A 20,934-nucleotide genomic window follows, 5' to 3' on the forward strand; every position below is an offset into this window, starting at 1 on the left:
AAAAAAGGGGTGAGTAAAGTTACTGAAATTAAAGCCAAATGTTTCAAAAAAAAGAAGGGCAAAAGAAGAAAATCAGAGAATGCTCATCAGGATCATTGGCCTAATCACTCTGAATAACATATTTTGAGCCTATGCATCTTTTTTTTCAGAACCCTTAACCGTAGCCTACATTACACACCCTGAAAAGCCCATTTTGATCAAATGTGAATACTTGGATTGAAGAGCAATATCCTTGAATTTGTATATACTTGTTGAATTCTTCATTAATAAAAAAAATATAACCCTATGGTGAAAACCCTAAAAGGGCAATTTAGAGCTAAAGTCATTTTTGAGGCCTCATAATGAATTTCAGAGTTCTAATGTTCTATTCGAAATAAAAGGTCTCGATACAAAGCCTTTTGAAAGACCAGTACCCATTAAAGACTTTTCTTAAAAAAAAAAAGTCAGCCTTATCTTCTTATCAAATCTTGTTTAAAAAGTAATGGTTAGTTTTAACTCACATTGGAGTATCACATTTTCAATAAAAGAAGTGTTTTAAAAAATTATCTTTTTTGAGAGCCCAAAAGAAATCCTTGCAACCCTCGCCAAGCTTTACATGAGATATGCCACTATTGAAAAAAATTGAATTGTCAATTACCTCACCCATGAGCCTTCCAAATAGTAATCATCAATTTTTAAGAGATTCAAAAGTCTTGAGTTTAAATTTTTTCATTCAATTGCAAAGATACTTTATGTGGGGCAATTTTTGATCACTTTTAAAAATTTCAGAGATTATTTGAGTATTTTTTACATAATACTAAGATCATTTTTTGGGTGAAAATGAAACAATGAAAATTTAAACTAAAATTTTTCAAAAAAAAAAAAAAAGGTAAGAAGAGTCTTTGCATTTGCATCGCTTGTATCTGCATCACAAGAAAGACATTCGTATTTGTATCACTTGCATTGGTATTTGTATAAGACATTTGCATTCACACCATAAGAAGAATTTGCATTTGCATCATGACATCTGCATCCTAAGAAAAGGTATTTGTAAGGGCATCTATATGAAAAGGACATTGTCATTTGTATTATGAAAAAGTCAAATGTATTAAGCATTTTCATTCTTATGTTGGCATTGACATTTGCATCGACATTTCCATTAGCATAATTTGATGAGAATAGACATTTGTATCATGTTTGCATTTATCAACTTTGTAAGTATTAAAAACAAAAAAAAAGAAAGAAAAGGGGAATGTTTTTAAAGTTTTAAAGTCTTTATTTAAGATGAACCGTTCTCAATCAAGATTTCAAAGCCTCTGTTTAAGAGGAACCAATTTCAATCAAGATTTCAAAGCCTCTGTTTAGAGGGAACTTTCCTAAAAAAAGACCCTTAGAGTCTCAAAAATCTCTGATAAGGTGAAAGCCATATTTTAAAAGATTTTCAAATTTTTAAAGTTTCATTGCCTCTGATTATGAGGAGCATTCAAAGATTTTAAGATTCTGTAAGACCTTCGGGCATAAATTCGATTCGCGGTGTTATCCCGATCGATTCTTTATCTTTCGACTTGTGGTGTTATCCTAGTCGATTCTGTAAGACCTTCGGGCATGATTTCTAAGACTTTCGGGCATGATTTCAATTCGTGGTGTTGTCTCGATCGATTCTTTATTTCTGACTTACGATGTTATCCCGATCAATTCTGTAAGACCTCGGGGCACAACTTTTAAGACCTTCGGGCATAATCTCTAAAGCCTCTACGCATAACTTTTAAGACTTTTAAGTAAAAAATTTTTAAAATTTTAAAGTTTCATTACCTCTGATTAAGAGGAACATTCAAAGATTTTGAGATTTTTAAGGCCTCCGGGCATAATATTGATTCGCGGTGTTATCCCGATCAATTCTTTATCTTTTGACTTGTGGTGTTATCCTAGTCGATTCTGTAAGACTTTCGGGTATGATTCTGTAAGACCTCCGGACATGATTTCTAAGACCGCTGGACATAATTTCGATTCGCAGTGTTATCCCGATCGATTCTTTATTTTTTGACTTGCAGTGTTATCCCAATTGATTCTGTAAGACCTCCGGGCATGATTTTTATGACCTTCGAGCATAATTTCTAAGACCTCCGGACATAATTTTGATTGGCGGTGTTACCCCAATCGATTCATTATCTTTCAACTTACGGTGTTATCCCAGTCGATTTTGTAAGACTTTCGAGTATGATTTTTAAGATCTCTGAGCATAATTTCGATTCGTGATGTTATCCCGATCGATTCTTTATTTTTTGACTTGCGATGTTATCCCAGTCGATTCTGTAAGACCTCCGAGCATAATTTCTAAGACCTTCGGACATAATTTTGATTCGCGATGTTATCCCGATCGATTCCTTATCTTTCAACTTACGGTGTTATCCCAGTCGATTCTGTAAGACCTCCAAGCATGATTTTTAAGACCTCTAGGTATAATTTTGATTTACGATGTTATCCCGATCGATTCTTTATTTTTTGACTTGTGATGTTATCCCAGTCGATTCTGTAAGATCTCTGGGCATAATTTCGATTCGTGGTGTTATCCTGATCGATTTTTTATTTTTTGACTTATGGTGTTATCCCAGTCGATTCTGTAAGACCTCCGGACACGATTTTTAGGACCTTTGGGCATAATTTCGATTCACGGTTTTATCCCGATCAATTTCTTATTTTTTGACTTGCGGTGTTATCCCAGTCGATTCTATAAGACATTTGGGCATGATTTTTAAGACCTACGGACATGATTTCTAAGACCTCCGGGCATAAATTCGATTTGTGGTGTTATCTCGATTGATTCATTATTTTTCGACTTGCGGTGTCATCCCAATTGTCTTATATTTTTTTTCCAAAAAAAAAAATAAAATTCACGATTTGCTTTCGGACAAAATCGTTGTCTTTGTCTTTGTCCTATTCTTGATTTTTAATAATGTGCAAAGAGAGGCAGCTATAGACACCGATTTTGTCCGGGTCTACTATTAATAATAATAATAATAATAATAATAATAATAATAATATATTTTTAAAAAATAATTATTAATTATATAAAAAAATAAAAAAATAAAAAAAACAAAAAAAAAAGAAATAGAAAATGGCAGAAAGCAAGGCGACTGATGTCTAGCACCAACCACCCTGCAGCCATCACTAGTTACCCACGCTCACCAGCCTACAGTCACCCTACAGCCACCACCTGTTCCCTTTTTGAACTCCTTAAAAACCCCAAACTTCTTCCCATTGGCTCTCTCGGACCCTTCCTTTCTGAAAGCTCTCTCGAACGTCCAGGAGCCCATTCATTTCACCTCACCAGAAATCACCAAGCTCAGACGAACTATCCCCCTCAAAACACTTTCAATAGCCCTAGACAGAACCCCCATCCCCACGCATAAAAAACCTAAATTTAAAACCCACACCTAAATACCCAACCCAAAGAAAAACAGAAACAAAAAAAAGATAAAATAGTCTTCTCCGTAGGGAAAAACCTCAGCATCGAGCTCCTTACAAAAACAAAGAAAACATATCAGTTTTAGTCTAAAAAAAAAAAGAAGGCAAAAAACTTCAAGCCCCGATCGTTCTGGCAAAAAGAAAGCTAGATCTGGAAATAGAAAGTTGAAGAGAGCTGCCAGAATAATTTTTATATTTTTTGGCAACCGAAAATCACCGGCAGCGACCATCGACGGCAACCCAAGCGACTGTCGGCTCGGTGGTCCAACGATCGGACGGCGAGAGCCCCTAGAGCTCTCTTTCCCTTTTTTTTTTTTCTGAAATAGAAAAGAATGAACAAAAAAAAAATCTTTGGTTATATATAGGAAATCAAAACTCAAAGCGACGTCGTTTAAGGAAAGACCCAAAACGACACCGTTTTAACCAAAAAAAATTCGCGTGTGGACCTGGATCGAACCCGGGATCCGCGTAACCCGACCCGTGAACCTGTTTTTTCAACAGCTGCTGACCGGTTCAATTGAACCGGTTTAAACCGACTGAACCGTAGACCGCTAGCCCGAACCGTTGATTGAATCGCAAAACCGATCAGACCGATCCAGACCAACGTTGATCGGACTGTTGACTGGTTCGGTTCAGGTAAAAAAATTTTTTTATTTTTGAATTTTTGAATTTTTTATATATTATTTTTTTATTATTTTAAGTTTTTTTTTTTTATATTGATGCATGATAAATTCTTAAATTTGTTAGAATAAATATTTAATTATTTTAATAATAATAAAATTGAAAACAAGTAATATTAAAAATATATATTAAAAATGTTCAAAAATAATAATTATTATTATTATTATTATTTTTCCTACTTAGATGTTTGAAGGAATAAAAAATATTTTTCTAAAGAAATAATTTCGCCTAGATGTTGGGGAATTATTATTAATAAATTTTCACAAAAAATAAATATATGAGAAATTATTGATTAATTTTCAAAAATCATTAAAATCGAACTTGTTTCGAAAATCTATCTAGATGTTGAGGATTTTTAAAGATGTTCGTATTTTCTTAAAAACGAAACCTTAAACACTAATTCTTAATATTTAAAATCCTAGGTTTCTAAAACCTCTAAAATCCAAAATCTCCCAAAATCTAAAATCTTAAAATCCAAAATCCTAAAATCTGAAACACCTAAAATCCAAAACTCTCTTAAATCTAAACCCCATAAAATTTGAAACCCCTAAGATCCAAAACCCATAAAATCTAAAATCTCCTAAAATCCCAAGTCTTAAAATTCAAAATCCTAAAATCCAAAACCTTTAAAATCTAAAATCCCTTAAATCCAAACCCCCTAAAATCCAAACCCTTAAATCTAAACCCCCTAAAATCCAAAACCCTAAAATCCCAACATTTAAATCCAGACCCCAAAATTCAAAACCCCTAAATTCCAAAACCCTAAAATTCGAATCTTCAAAATCTTGAAACTCTAACCTTGAAAACCTCTACCTAAGCCCTTACTCAAAACATTCTGAAAATCCTAAAAGACACGTGTGAAAATCTCATTTGAAGTAATCTGTTCCCGAATGTCACCTATATGATGGGGTATTTAGGAAACTTTACTTCGTTAAGGTTTTTTACATGAATTTTTAAATTTGCTTTAATAATAAGATTAATAAATAAAAAGTATAACATTAAATTGAGATCTTAAATATAAACAGTTACACCTAAACTCTGCCTAGATGTTGAGAGTCGGGGTGATCTCATTATACTTAAGAGTCTAACTTTTAAATTGCGTCTCATCCTACATAACATTCATTGACATACATACGTTAACATGTTATTATCAGTATTTATTTGCACTATTCTATCTTTAATTTTTATTTACTACTTGGTGATAAAATATTTTATAATAAAAAAAATAATACATTTCAAAAAAAATTGTGATATTATAAAATAAAATAAAATAAAAATAACATTTCGAAAGAAATAATTCTTGGTACTTTGCCTAGATCTTGGAGAGTCACCAACAATTTTTTATAAAGAGTGTTATTTCATTTTAAGGATTGTTGTGTTAAATCTTAAGCGAAAAGAGTTATTTTAAATTCTACCTAAATGTTGGAGAATTTTAAGATAATTCTTTAACTTAAAGATTTTCTCAATATTTCTAAATAAAAATTTTAGCAAAATTTTATTTTTTCAAATAAAGGGAATTATTGTTAAATTTCAAATTAAAACCATTTTTATCCAATATCGAAAATAGCACGTAATTAAATGGTACCAATTTATAGGTGTTATGGGGATGCTAATTTTTTTCTACACGTAACCGACTCCCGGATCAACCTAATTTTTTGTAGATCGAAATTTATCTTTTTGATAAATTTTAAACCCGTTTTTATAATTTTATTAAAAAATTAAACTTTTGAGTGATCAAGTACATTTTATTAAAGATTGGTGATGATTCTTCTCATTTATTTTGATTTTAAAATTCATTTACGTCTGACAATTTTAAAACCGTTATAACAAGCAACATCTTCAGCCCTTGTTCCATAAACATTTTAAGTAGCGCATGATGGATCAAAACTCTACCCTCTCGAGCTTTGTGTCCTCCGACAGATTAGTGCTAGAGTCTTTTGTATTTTGCACAAAGGCATGGCTGCTTTCCCACCATCTTCTTAGCAAACCGACTATCAAATTTCTTGTTTCAAGATCAATTAGTATCACTTTCAAAAACTTTAAGAATCTATCTAATTTTTTATCAAGAAAAATACATAAGATCAAAATTGTATAAAATAGATTCTAAGATCTTATTATACAATATATTAAAAACATAAAAATAGAACCGGTATCGTTGTTGTTGTTCATCAGTGATTTTGTTTCTCTGTTCTCCCTCATTTTATCTCTTTGTTTCTCCCTACTTCTACTCTTGGTCCAAAATTGATTTAGGTACTGTTGTTACGTCAAAATCTATACAACTTAAACTCCATTTGAATAGGCGGGATAGAAATTGAATTAGTCGAATACTGATTAATAAGATTAAAATTAGTAGAAAAATATATGTTTGAATGTAAAAATAACGATAGCAGTGAAGTTAATTATAATAAAAAAAATAATTATTAAAGATATTAGTTTACAAGTATATTAACCAATTATTTTTTACATATATTTTAATATTATTTAATAATTAATATATTAAAAATTTATTCATTCAAAATATTGATGCATATTAAATTATATTAAAATAATAATTAAAATTTTAAGTATAAAAAATTGTTTGAAATATTTAATATTTTAAAAAATAATACTTGTAACAATTAAAATATAATATTAAAATAAAATATATAACAAAATAAAAATATTCAAATATTAATAAAAAATAATTATTATTTAAACATAACAAAACATATTTACACATCCTAAAATAAGAATTAATAATACTAATTTATTTTATTATTTATTTAGTTATCTAATTTAATTAATTAATTATAAAAATGTTTTTTAATATTTACTAGAAATTTATTTGATTATAAAAATGAATTATTTGTTTTTATATTTATTATTTTTATCTATTTATTTATTAATAATTTTATTATAAAATTATATAACTAATATATTTTATAATTATAAAATTCTTGTGAAAAAATGGGGGTCAGCGCGATAGACTATGCTTCACCGTGACGCAGCAGTGTTTGCCAAATGAGTACGCGGTGAGATTCAAAGCAAAATTCGCACCTCACTGGCACTGCAGGCTGATCCAAATGAAGCCTTAGTGCTTTCATTATGCTAACCCGGAGAATGCCCTACACATTCATAGGAAAATAGTTCTTGTTGAAAGCAAATTTAGATTTGTTGAAATATCTTGTGTAACACAGATAAGATTCATTAACCATACTTGAAACCACTTAAAACTGGTGATGATTAAACATTATACCACGTTAATCATTTTCATTCTGCACTGTATTCTTATGTATTCAATCCATAACCTTAAAAGAGTGCAAGATTTAACCCTAAAAAAATATATATAAACTTCAAATTTCACCTAATTTCCTGAAAAAATTTAATCAAGCAAACAGATAAGCTTAAACAAAGTCCGCAATTTTCTAATCAATAAAAGGGCAACTTTGAAATCACAAAATCATCTATCTAAATAAATCAATAAAAATAACCCAGATCAAAACCAAGGCCAAAAAAGAAAAAAAGAAAAAGAAAAGAAAAAACCCATCAAAACTTACTTCATGGTCAAGTTGTTAAAGATCCAAAAAAGACATAACTGAGTTAGAAACCAGAGCTTAATTAAAAAATACCAGATAAGCAGCTTTTTGGAAAACATTTATCTTTCTTCTTCAAAAAACCAACCAAATATGGGTTAAAAAGGACAGAAAAAAGAGAGGGAGAGATTGAAAATTGAATTGCCACAGGCAGCATGCGAAGGATCGATCCAACCTATGCTATCGCTACTTCTTTTCTCCTTTTCCTTTTCCTTCCCCTTTCTATGTTTTCATTTTTTCACGTTGTAAAGCTCCTAGACCAAAACTTTAATATCTCCTTTCCCTCTTTTTTAACCAAAAACTTCTAGACCCAAAGATTGAAATCAAAAGAACAAAAAAGTTGAAAGAGTTAGACGAAGATCAAATAAAAAAGTTTTAAAAAATACATGTTTTTAATTTGTTAAAATACGATCAATAATAAATAAAAGAATTAGAAAAAGACAGAAACCTGACAGAAATTGCCTTCAAAGGGATGTAAAAAAGGTCGTAAATTTGTTTTCTTAGGAATGCTTATTCCATTCAGTAGAATCTTCCTACCATCTTGGTTGTCAAAAAGAGAGAATTAGAAACCGATGGAACCTGAGAGGAATCCCCTCTAGAAGGGTGTAAGAAAGGCTGTAAATTTATATGCTTTGAAAGCTTCTCACATTCTCCACAAGCTTCCAACCTTTTTCGAATGCCAACAAAAGCCTTTGTTGTGCTCTGACATTTCTTTCCAAATTTATCCTTCAATGTTTTTTTATGACATCAAAGATGTGTACATCAAATTAAAAGAACAAAAGGTTAAAACAGTCAGAGAACTACTTTTATATTGCGTAATAGATGTAATAGATAATTTCTTTTATTTTTTTATTTATTATTTTCACATAATATATATACAAAAAAATGGATAAAAAAATAAAATATAAAAAAAAGAATGGATGTCGATGTTGAGCCTCAAACTTGCTCTGCAGTCATTAAGCTTAAATTATCAACTTCAATTTTGAGTGGGTTATCTAAAGCCTAATTAACACTTTACAAAGCCTATGTCATTATTACTGAGTCGAAATCCCAAAATTAAATCTAGAGACTCAAAATCATTTCAAATGATTTTGAACAAAATGGAATGCCTATAATTTCATAAATATGCAATTTGTTTTAATCTTTTGATATCTTTGTAGTTGGCGTTCCTAACGTAAGTCCCAAGCTTTCCCTTGATTTCTCATAAACTTTTTAATAATTATCTTAAAATTTAAATTTTTTTCGCAATTTTTTTTTCGAAAAATGTAAAATTGATCTCTTTAAACCTTTTGTCTATTTAATAATTTATAAGGATTAACGATTTGACACTTTCATTTGATTTTTGTACGTTTTTTATTCTTGAGTCCATTTTGTTCTTGATTCACTTTTTTTTTTTTTTACATTGTTGTATATGTTTTAAGTTATATATGTTTATTATATTATAGAAATATTAATGTATTTTGTATTCTTACATGAAAATAGGATAGCTATCAGGCATTTTGTACATCTTAAGGATAGCTTTTGTTTAAAGTAGTACTTAAACAGGCAAAGTAAGTTTATTAATTAGTAAAAAAGCAAGCAATAATATATTTGTTGAATTATTTGATAGAGTTTAAGAAAGGATGGATTGAGATTATATAGTCATACAACCAGTATCATGGTGAGGTTCAAAAAGGTCTTTACCTATCACCTATTATATGGCTTACATATGTGAAGTATGAATATTTTTGTATGAATTATTTTAATTAATTGATTTTTCATAGCCATTATATATATATATATATATACATACATATATATATATATATATATATATATATTGGTTTTAGTCATTGAGTCCATGAGTGAAACTTTTATACTTTTTAAGAATATTAAGTTACAAAATATAAAAATAAAATAAGTGAAAAAAAGTTGAGAAAAAATCAAGTCAACAAATTATTTGGTCGAGGTATCAAAATGAATTAATAATAAACTATTATCGGAGTCACATAAGAATTGATATATACCATTTCATTTAAGTAATTTAAGTTAATAAAACTATTTAATAAATTTTTAAATTTATTTTTTTAGGATACATGATAAATAATTTTTTCATATTCTAAATATAGAACACTACAGTATTTTGAACCTTCATTAAGAAAATTATCTAGAATTGCCAACTATGGTGGGGGAGAATAAGAGACGGGCATTCAGAGATTTGAAGGACATAATACGGTCAAGAATTGATCTACGGAGTAGTCGAGTTCTCCCTGTGGGAGGCAAAGAAGTTTTCATTAAGTCAGTTCTCTAAGCTATCCCCTCTTATTGTATGAGTTGCTTCCTACTTCCTAAGAGTTTGCGCTAAAAGATTAATAGTTTAATTAGTAACTATGGATGAAGCGCAAAGAAAAATGGGAGGGGCATCCACTGGTTGAAGTGGGATAAAATGTGCATGAATAAAGCCAACGGAGGAATGGATTTTAGACATTTGGAGTTTTTCAACTGGGCACTTTTGGCCAAACAAAGGATGGAGGCTGATTAGAAACCAAGACTTTTTGTTGTTCAAAGTTCCGAAAGATAGGTATTTTCCAAATGATGACTTCTTGGAAGCTAGGTTAGGCCGAGAACAGTCCTTGACATGGCGTAGCATTTGGTTGGCTAGGAGAGGCCCGTAGGGTGGACTACGTTGGAAGGTGGGGGATGAGCACTGTATAAGAATTTGGAAGGATCAGTGGCTCCCCAAGAACGATCTTATACCTCTTTGAAGCCAAGCACAAAGTTCTTTGGACGAGGATGCAAGGGTGGTTTCTTTTGTCCATACACGAACCAAAGGGTGGAATAGGGATCTTGTGGATCGTACTTTACGGAGAGGTAGCGCATCAGATTTTATCCATTCCTCTGAGTACAAACAGTCACCCTGATGTGCTCGTGGTGCATGGAGAAGAATGGTCATTTCTCGGTTCGGAGCGCATATCGCCTGATTTTAACAATTTAATGCTTGGATGGTAATGGTCAGTTGAATGGAGCAAAAACTTCTACTACTATTAAGAGACAGCTTTGGAGAAAGCATTGGCATACAAATATTCCAAATAAAATCAAAATATTTGGATGGAAGTTGATGTTGGGTTTTCTTCCAACCTACACCACACTGCGGAAGAGAGGGATTAGTGCCCAGGAAATATGTCCTAGATGTGGCCAGCAGGAAGAAACTATAAACCATGCCATTAAGGACTATGTAAGGATCAAAGTTGTTTTGAGTATGGATGCTTTATCAGCAAAATGGAGGGAGGTTGATTTGGACGCAGATAATGGTTGGCTTGATGACGTTTCCCAAGGCGATGAGCGATGACGAACTGGCGAGAGGATTAGTCCCTTGTTGGGCGGTGTAGCATAGTAGAAACCGGGTTGTGAAGTCAGATGAGCACCTCACACCAGAAATGGTGGTGCAATTCACTTCTGGTTATTTAGAAGAGTTATGGCTCGCTAATGGCAGCAGGATAGAATGTAAACTTGTGGCAGAGGCTACTTGGGAACCAATAACACCTAAGTATATAATGATTTTGTATATCAAAATGGGTGCTAAAATTTAAAATTTGGTTGATTTTTGGTGCCTTAATGTTAATTTTGTGATTTTTAAGGTTCAAAGCCTATGGATGAGGAAAACATGCAATCCATGAATGCAAAGGCACATTCGGCCATACAAGAGCAAAAGCTAGCCAAACCCTATTGGCCTAATTCCATCCATTCATGCAACCATATGGCAAAACAAAGGAATTTGAAGAAATTCAATTGCACAAGGAAACTCTCAAATCATCCTTGTATTCAACCAAAGTATGATTTAAAGAAGTTCAATTGCACTAAGACTTGTTCAAGTGGCCAAGAGAAGAGTTTGCATCCATGGAGGACTCCGACACCAATCGGTCATATCCATTTTGCAAAAAGGCTACATGCAATTCTAAAGGCACAAGGACTCTACCCTTTACAGCCAAAAGAGACTAAACTCCACCATGACTCTTTTGCTTTGCTATGAAGGAGTTTAATTGCATAAGGACTCCTATCTCTTATCTCCCATTCGGCTAAGACACTATCTAAGAAGACTTCATGCAACTTTCACCCAACAAGGAGACTAGGTGCATTCGGTTAAAGAAGTTTGTGATGGAGAAGAATTCTTTTGTTTGCTCTTTGAAGAATCATGATGAAAGGAGGACTCTTACCATTTGAATTCAAAGAGTTTGGATGAAATTCAAATCCCTTGGCTTGTAATCCAAGAGTTAGTCGGACTGATCTACAAGAATGGATCAAGATGGAAACTACAAAGATTAAATGGCCAAGATTAAATCTCAAGAGACCATTAGGCCAAAACCATTCCACCATATAAAGTCCCATTCGGCCGTAATGCCTTGGAGATCAAGATTAAACCTTATCATGTAGTATTTGTATTTAAAAATAATTCTTATAATCCTATCCCCATTGGTTAAATCCTTCACAATAAATAAGGAGGCAATTCAACTAATTTCATCATCCCTCATCTCATTCTTCTCTTCTCTCTTTTTAGTTTCTTAGTTATTTTCCTTTTAGTTTAATTTAGTTATTGGCTTTGGTGATAGATTTGCCAATAACTATAAAAGTTTTATTTTTTAAATTATTTTCTTTCAATTAAAGAAGTATTTTTGCAAGATCTTTTTTGCATTATTTTTAGATTTCCAATCTTATTTTTACTCTCTTAATTTTGGCAAGCATTTTCTTTATTTTACAAGTTTGATTCAAGCACTCCTACTCTAGTTCAATCAAGTTTCAGTCATTGCTTTTCTTTGTAAGATTTCATGCAATTTACTTTTCTTGTTTTTTTATGCAATCTTATACCATTCGACCTTCATCAAGTGTTCTTATTTTTCAAGTTGTTTTCTTGAGTTTGTGGCTATAATCTTTTACTTCTTAAATGACAGTTGGTGAAGTCAAGATTCAAGCCTATATTGCTTTCAGTCTTTCTTTTCTTTATTTGTAATCAACTTCTAAATTTTTAATTGTTTAGATATAGGATTTTAGGATTTCACCTTTCGTACTTGAACTACCCAACATTGCAATCTATAATCCCTTAGGAGACGATATTAAAATACTTTCATTTTATTATTTGATCTATGCACTTACAGGCTATAAAAAAAGAAGCAATCACATTTTTAGCACCGTTGCCAGAGATTATAGCGATCTTTTCAATATCAATAAGAATTTCCTAAACTTTAGTAATCTAAACTTTTTTTTCCTTTTACTTGCTTTAATTAGTTCTCTTTTTTTTTTCTATTATGTCAAACTTCTATTGCAATGAGGCTACAACTTTTGGGGACTATGTAGAGTCATCTTTTGAGTATTCCCAAATCCAGCAACCATGGTGCGCTATTCAAAGATATGAAAATGACCTATTTTCAACCATAACCTTACAATTAGCCTCTTTGGCTAAGAAGGTAAATGATCTTTAAAAAAAATTGTAGTCTCCAAAGCCAATTTTATAATTATCATAATTATAGGTGGAAATACTATAGTAATAGGTGTTAAGATAATCAATCATACTTTTACCCAAATACTTACACTTAAGATTTTGAGAATCATTCAAATTACCAATGGGAAAATAGCCAAGGGTAATCCTGTAGTTTATCATCCATATATACCTCAACCTACCCTATAAAGCCTCTATCTCAATAATACTCTCATTCACCATACAATCCACCTTAAGAAAAGAAGTCAAACTTAGAGATACTGACCCAATTGATGCAATCCAACAATGTAACAATCCAAAGCCAAGCTACACACATTGAAAACTTGTAAACCCAAATAAGTCAACTAGCTCAAGTCATAGCTAATCGCTTATTAGGAACATTTCCTAGTAATACCAAGTCGAACCTTAAGAAACAAAGCAAGGAAGCATTGAACGATATGTATTTTTATGGGGAAAAAGGGACTTATTTTCTAATGATAAAGATCTAATATGGTGGTGAACCTATTTAATTTGGTGAAAGCACTTAAGGAGAAAAAATATTAAGAGAAAAATCCATAATTGGATGAGTATGAATATATAGATTCTGCAAGGGAAAATGAAAAATTCATCCTTATTGTAAGAGCATTCTTGACAAGTATAGAATTTAAGGTGGAAGACAATTATGAGGAAATGTATGAAATTGAGGAAGATCTAGGACCCTAAAAGGAAGAAACGACCAAAGAAGAGCAAGATGATAAAGTGCTTATTGAGATGCCAACATTTGTTAAAGTGGTAGATGAAGATATGGTAGAAGTGGAAGATCATCCTAATAAAATGAAGGTAGAATCACCTCATAGATCTAACATTCTGAAAGAGTTTAGTAGTGGTGCCACTGAAGTTGACCCTTTGCCTTATAGTCCAGCTTTGCCAATTCCCCAACCTTATGAAGATCATGATTTGAAATTGAATAAGATAGAGAAACCTATGTTAAGGGTTGTTTGGTGGAAAAATTGCTTACACATTTAGAAACATCCCTATTAAGCCTAAGGAAAAAAGATAATAACACACAAATTATTTTGATTAAACTGACCATGGAAGAACCTTTAGTCCTCGAAACCAACCCGATAATTTTCATGGTTGTACCTCTTTCACTAGTATTGAAGCCAATGCACACCTACTGTAGTTTAACTGTAATGAATGCATTGCTAAAGGTGGAAAATCTCACCATAATAATTAAGCCCTGTTGCCATTTAAAGCTTATTAATAAAAATGTGGTGAATAGAAAAATCATCAAATAGGTGGATGCTAGTGTTAAATATGGAGTAATTACATAATCCTTTTTGGAGAAAGGTATGGTAAAAATTGGCACTATTTAGAAGGCAACCCAAATTTTGTTTTGATGATTTATGTTTCTTTATTTTTATTAGGATAGATATATGTTAATGTTTATTTTTGTATGTTTGTTTTCGTAGGGATGAAGTGAAGAAGATGCCTCATTTCAATGACTAAAATTGAGGAGTATTTTTTTTCTTTATTTTTTGTTTGATACATTGTTCAATTTAAGTGTGGAGGAAAAACAAGGCTTTTTGAACTTAGATGCTTTTTGAAAATTGTGATACCATTTTTGCTCTCAAACCAAATTGACATACTAAATTTCATTGATATTGCACACTTATTTGAATTTGCATATATTTTTCAAGATTGACTAAAGTATGATATGGAGTTTGATTATGAATATAGTGGAACTTGAAAGGAATTCTTAAGTATGTTTCTCTTTGGATATAATTTTTATGCATATGTTTCCATTCTTTTTCAATGAAATGCTATAATTTTTGTGAAAAGTCTATGAGATATGGATTTGCATGAGATTTAAGGATATGAATAAGTACTATAAAATTTACCTACTTAACCCTTGAGGTAAATCCCTAGACTATATTTGACTCAAGAGACAGTTCTTTGGACCATTTGAGCCTTTTTCAAGCCCATCCTATTTTGATGCATCTTTAGTACCTTTTAGTTTGAGCCTGATATATTATTTCATTTTCTTTGTTTATTTAGCCATATAATAAGCCCATTAAGCCTTTTCTTTGATTATTATCCTTTCTTTTATTTTACCTAACCCATTTGTATTGACTTGTGTATTACGGACATGATTATGTATTTAGGAAGAAGGGAGGTGCAAGGATTGAAAAGAAAAGAAACAAAAAAACAAAGGCAAAGCCTAATAAGGCAAAAAATGGCTATATTTTTCAAAAAAAAAAATGCCATGAATAAAAAATAAAGGTGATGCTTCAAAAGTCAAAGTTTAAAAAAAAAAGCTCTCAATTTTTCAAAGTCCAAGAAATTCAAAGAGAGTAAGCTACAGGTTTTAAGCCTAAAATTTCTTTTTTTTCTACCTTGACCCAAGCTTTACATTACAAGCCTGAAGGACCTTTTGATCTTGAGTCAAATATTTAAGTCTAAAATTAGTAGAGAGGGAATTGGAAAGTGAACATATAAAGTCTATTCTATTTTTGAGTTGAAATATGATGAAATGTTTTACATTCTTTTTACTTAAGTTATATGTATGAATTAAAGATTTAGTAGATGCATATGTGTAAGGAACATAAGATAAGAGCTTATTTTTAAAGAAATTTTTTGTAACTCTATGTTTATATTTAGTTTTGTATTATGCGATAGTACATAATAAGAATTTTATGTAATTTTTGACTTTATGAGTATGTATAATGATGTTTAATTTTGTTGATTTGAGAATTTTACTTTAGGATAAATAGAGATTTAAGTGTGGGGATATATGATAGCACCTAATTATATAGTGATTTTATATATCAAAATGGGTGCAAAAATTTAAAATTTGGTTGATATTTGATGCCTTAATGCTAATTTTATGATTTTTATGGTTCAAGGACTACGGATGAAGAAAGCACACAATATATGCATGCAAGGCACATTCGATCATATAAGAGCAAAAGGTAACCAAACCCTATTGGCTCAATTCCATCCATCCAAGCAACTATGTGGCAAAACAAGGGAATTTGAAAAAGTTTAATTGCACAAGAACACTTTCAAATCATCTTTGTATTCAACCAAAGCAAGATTCAAAAAAGTTCAATTGCACTAGACTTGTTCAAATGGCCAAAAGAAGAGTTTACATCCATGGAAAACTCTTACACCATTCGGCCATATCCATTTTCCAAGAAGGCTCCATGCAATTCTAAAGGCATAAAGACTCTACCCTATGCGGCTAAATGAGATTGAACTCCACCATGACTCTTTTGCTTAGCTATGAAGGAATTTAATTGCACAAGGACTCCTATCTCTTATCTCTCATTTGGCTAAGACATAATAAAAAAAGACTTCATGCAACTTCCACCCAATATGGAGACTAGGTGCATTTGGCTAAAATAGTTTGTAATGGACAAGAACTTTTTTAATTACTCTTTGAAGAATCATGATAAAAGAAGGACTCTTGTCATTTGAATTTAAAGAATTTGGATGAAATTCAAATCCCTTGCCTTGCAATCCAAAAGTTAGCTGAACCTACTTACAAGAATGGATCAAAATGGAAGCTACAAAGATCAAATGGCCAAGACTAAATCTCAAAAGACCATTCAGCTAAGACCACTCCACCATAAAGAGTCCCATTTGGCCATAATGCTTTAGAGATCAAGATTAAGCCTTATCATGTAGTATTTAAATTAAAAAATAATTCTAGTAATCTTATCCCCCTTAGTCGAATCCCTTACTATAAATAGAAAGGCCATTCACCTTATTTCATCATCCTTCATCTCATTATCCTCTTCTCTCTTTTTAGTTTCTTAGTTCTTTTCTGTTTAGTTTAGTTTAGTTATTGCCTTAGGTGATAGATTTGCCAATAACTATAAAACTTTTACTTTTTAAATTATTTTCTTTCAATCAAATAAGTATTTTTCCAAGATCTGTTTTGATATTTTTAGATTTTCAATCTTGTTTTTACGCTCTTAATTTCTGCAAGCATTCTTTTTATTTTATAAGTTTGATTCAAACACTCCTACTCTAGTTCAATAAAAGTTTCGACCATTGGTTTTCTTTGCAAGATTGCATACAATTTAGTTTTCTTTTTCTTTTATGCAATCTTATACCATTTGGCTTTCATCAAGTGTTTTTATTTTTCAAGTTTTTTTCTTGGGTTTCTGACTATATTGTTTTACTTCCTAAGTGATAGTTAGTGGAGTCAAGATTCAAGCTTATATTGCTTTCAATCTTTATTTTTTTTATTTTACAATCAACCCCTAAATTTTCAATTGTTTAAATATAGGATTTTAGGATTTTACCTTTGGTACTTGAAGAATACATAACATTACAATCTTTAATTTCTTGGGAAATGATACTAAAATATTTTCATTTTATTACTTGATTTGTACACTTACAAGCTTACAAAAAGTAGCAATAAGGAACTTCTACCCCTAGGTTTCACTAAAATAAACTTTGTTAGCGCTTTTAATCTAGCTAAGGAATTGGGTGGTCTTAGGGCTATAGCAAGGAATGCTTAAGGTGAGGTTATTGGGACTGCCATGAGCAGAGTGGCTAATGTGAAAGACCTCAATATGGTTGAAAACTATTGCTGTGGGCATGGTTGTGGAGTTGGCATCCTGTATGAGATTTGAAAATGTTATTCTTGAATAAGATGCTTTACAGGTCATTTCCTAAAAATATTTTTCTGGTTAAATGATTTTATAGAAAAAATAGAGAAAGGATAAGAAAGGAATAATGAAAAGCAAAATTAATCTTCTTAATAATGAAATTAATATAACAATACATGAATGAGTAACAAAAATAGTATGAAGAAAATAAGTAACATATGTTTTTCATGTGTGTATTCTAATTTATTGTTTGCATGACGTAATCTTAAGTATAAATGAAATTTTTGATGATGGGACTCTAGAAAGTTTGAATAGTGATTCTCAAGAATTCCTAGGTGAGAAAAATCTTCTAAAAATTATTAAAGTATTAGAATATTTAAAAGTTTCTTTTCAATACGAAAATTTTTCATGTTATCATTATTTTTAATTTGAGTAGTATTTTTAATAATATAAAAATATAAATTTTTTGAAAATAAATTTATAGATAATTATATTATTACATGCCTTTTAAATATTAATGATTATTATAAAAGCAAACGAAAAATCTCCGATGATGAAATCCTAAAGAAATTCGAGTAGTGATTCTTTAGGAATCTCTAGATGACAAAATTTATCTAAAATGCTGCCAATGTAATGGAGCATTTAAAATAATTTTCGATAATGATTTCTCGCTTTATTATAAAAAAATTTTTAGAAAATATTATTTGATTTTAAATGATAGATATTAGACTTTATTTTATATATATACAAATTTTGATGATAAATATGAGTCACCGATGATAGAATTTTTAAGAATTTCGAGTAGCGATTTTTAAAAAATCCTTAGGTGAGAAAGTTCCTTTTATTATTGCCAAAGTACTAGAATATTTTAAGGAATTTATCAAAAAACAATGTTTTTATTTATTTTTCCATCCAAAAGTGGTAAAAAATAATAATAAAATAAAATATGTTTTTTCACAATAAAGAAAATAAAAAAATAAATTTTAAGTATTGAAATTAAGACCATTTTACTCAAAATAAAAAAGATAATAGATAATTAATTGGTATCGTTTTAAACAAAGTGTTGTGGGGGTGCTAATTCTTCCCCATGTGTAACAAACTCCTAAACTTAAACTGTTTCACAGACCTATAAATTATCTTTTTTATAAAGTTTTAATTAATTTTAAAATTTTATTAGAATGATAAGTTTTAATAGGTGGCTTATTGTATCTAGTAAAAAAAAATTGATTGCAACTCCTTTTTGTTTTCAAATTCGTTTAGCGAACTCCAAAAACTGTTACGACAACTTGGTGATTCCACTGAGGATGTCATTTTTTTTTAGAGAATCAGGCCAAAAAATTAATTATGTGTTATCCTTAATTTTCATTTAGTGGTTTTAATTAGTATTTAACTTTAATTTTATTGATTTTGATTTTATTTTTTAAAAAAGAATAATAGTAATAAAAAATTTACATGCATTTCATTTAAATTATGTTATTTATCAATTATTTTTTTTATAAATTATTCTTAATAAATTGTGGGGCATGTAGAATAGAAATTACAATGTCATTTTCTTTCACATGACGCCACATTTTATATCATGCATGAGCTTTATACTCAAGCTCCATCTTTTTTGTGAGGGAGTAGAGTATTACGCTCTTGTGAGGTGATAACTTCCGCAATTGCAAGTAAAATACTCTCACTCAAATTGAATCCTTTCCGTTCATAGCCTACAATGAGTGAGAATCGGGATATCTTACTAGTCTTGTGTGGACACTAGTAAGAAACAATTTGAGAACTTTTAGACTTATAAATCCTCACTCAACGTATAGTAAACCTGAGGGGACTAGCCTTGGCCTTCTTGACCTTTTTGTAGAAATAACCCAAATATACATTAAAATTTTGAAAAAGAAGAAATAGATAATAAAAGAAAAACATTTTCTTGAAAAAAAGGAAAAAAGATTTCTTTTGATATATAGTTCATTCATTCGGTGATTATTCAAAATTTGCATTTTCATAAAGTATTTTAAAATGAAATGAAGATTTTTTTTTTCAGCATTATCCAACACCAAAAAAAAAAAATTCAAAAATAAATATTTTTCTTAAATTCTTTGTTTATTGGCCAAATAAAAATAAAATAAAAAAGAGAGAAAACTCTTCAAATTTTAGTTATTATGTGTATAAAAAAAATGCGTTAGTGAATTTTTTCTTTTTTCCAAAAAAAAGAGAACTTTAAGTTTGAATGTTGTTTCATCTTTTGCATTTTTATTTGGTCTTTTACATACATTTTATCATGTTTTAGAAAAAAACAGAAAAGAAAAGAAAAGGAATAATAGGATAGTATATACTCCCTGTCCCATGCATCTTAATAGATAGTACATGCATCACATTTCAAGCATAATAATAAGATAATACATGTGCCTTATCTCATACATATCACAATAAGATAATACATGTATTTCATCTCATCCACATCAATAAATAGTACATGTATTCCATTTCATTAACATGCTTCCCATGTACATCTTAATAGGTAATGCATGCATTCCATCTTATTACATATTTTAAAGCAATGTCAACCTTATTAGGCTAACACAACACATGCATTGCATTCCATGTAGACATATATGATGCACATGATACATCAGTGCATTTCATACAAGTACGTTGCATTAGTCATAGGTATATATCTTATCACTCGTGTAGTATGTTGTTGTATTTCATGCATATAGATTCGTGAATGGTAGGGTTTTATAGAACATGTATTGCACTTCATATCCTACCATCTTCACAACATAACATTATATTCTTTGCATACATATTCATGGATGATGAAATTTTTATCATTTAGGGCTTATATATGCAAAAATTCATTATCTTAGGCATTTTGACATTTCATGACATTATGTTACATCCTCATCATATTCATAAACATGCTCTGTGTGCCATATAAGTTAGAAATTATTTTTGTGGCATTTATTCAATAAGGTAATAAAATAGAATGTTTGGTCTAAATCATGGAATAAAGATTGTCTAGGTGAGAATCATAATAGTGAAAATGGAAGATCAATTGGAAGCAAGAATTAGTGCATTGAAGTCAAATCAAGTAGAATTTTGGCTTGAGCTTTGGGAGATGAAACAACAGATGGCTCAATCGATAAAAATGGTTAAAAGTAATGGTGGGGTT

At 30.4% G+C, this 20,934-nt stretch overlaps 1 pseudogene; it reads left to right on the top strand.

The window, feature by feature from the left end:
* LOC149510904 (shikimate O-hydroxycinnamoyltransferase-like) overlaps window positions 1-20,934 on the top strand; it is a 109,352-nt pseudogene that overhangs the window by 48,532 nt on the left and 39,886 nt on the right.

This window comes from Durio zibethinus, chromosome 27 (assembly GCF_047325235.1).
Source record: "Durio zibethinus cultivar Kanyao isolate XHJ-2024 chromosome 27, ASM4732523v1, whole genome shotgun sequence".
Lineage (NCBI taxonomy): Eukaryota > Viridiplantae > Streptophyta > Magnoliopsida > Malvales > Malvaceae > Durio > Durio zibethinus.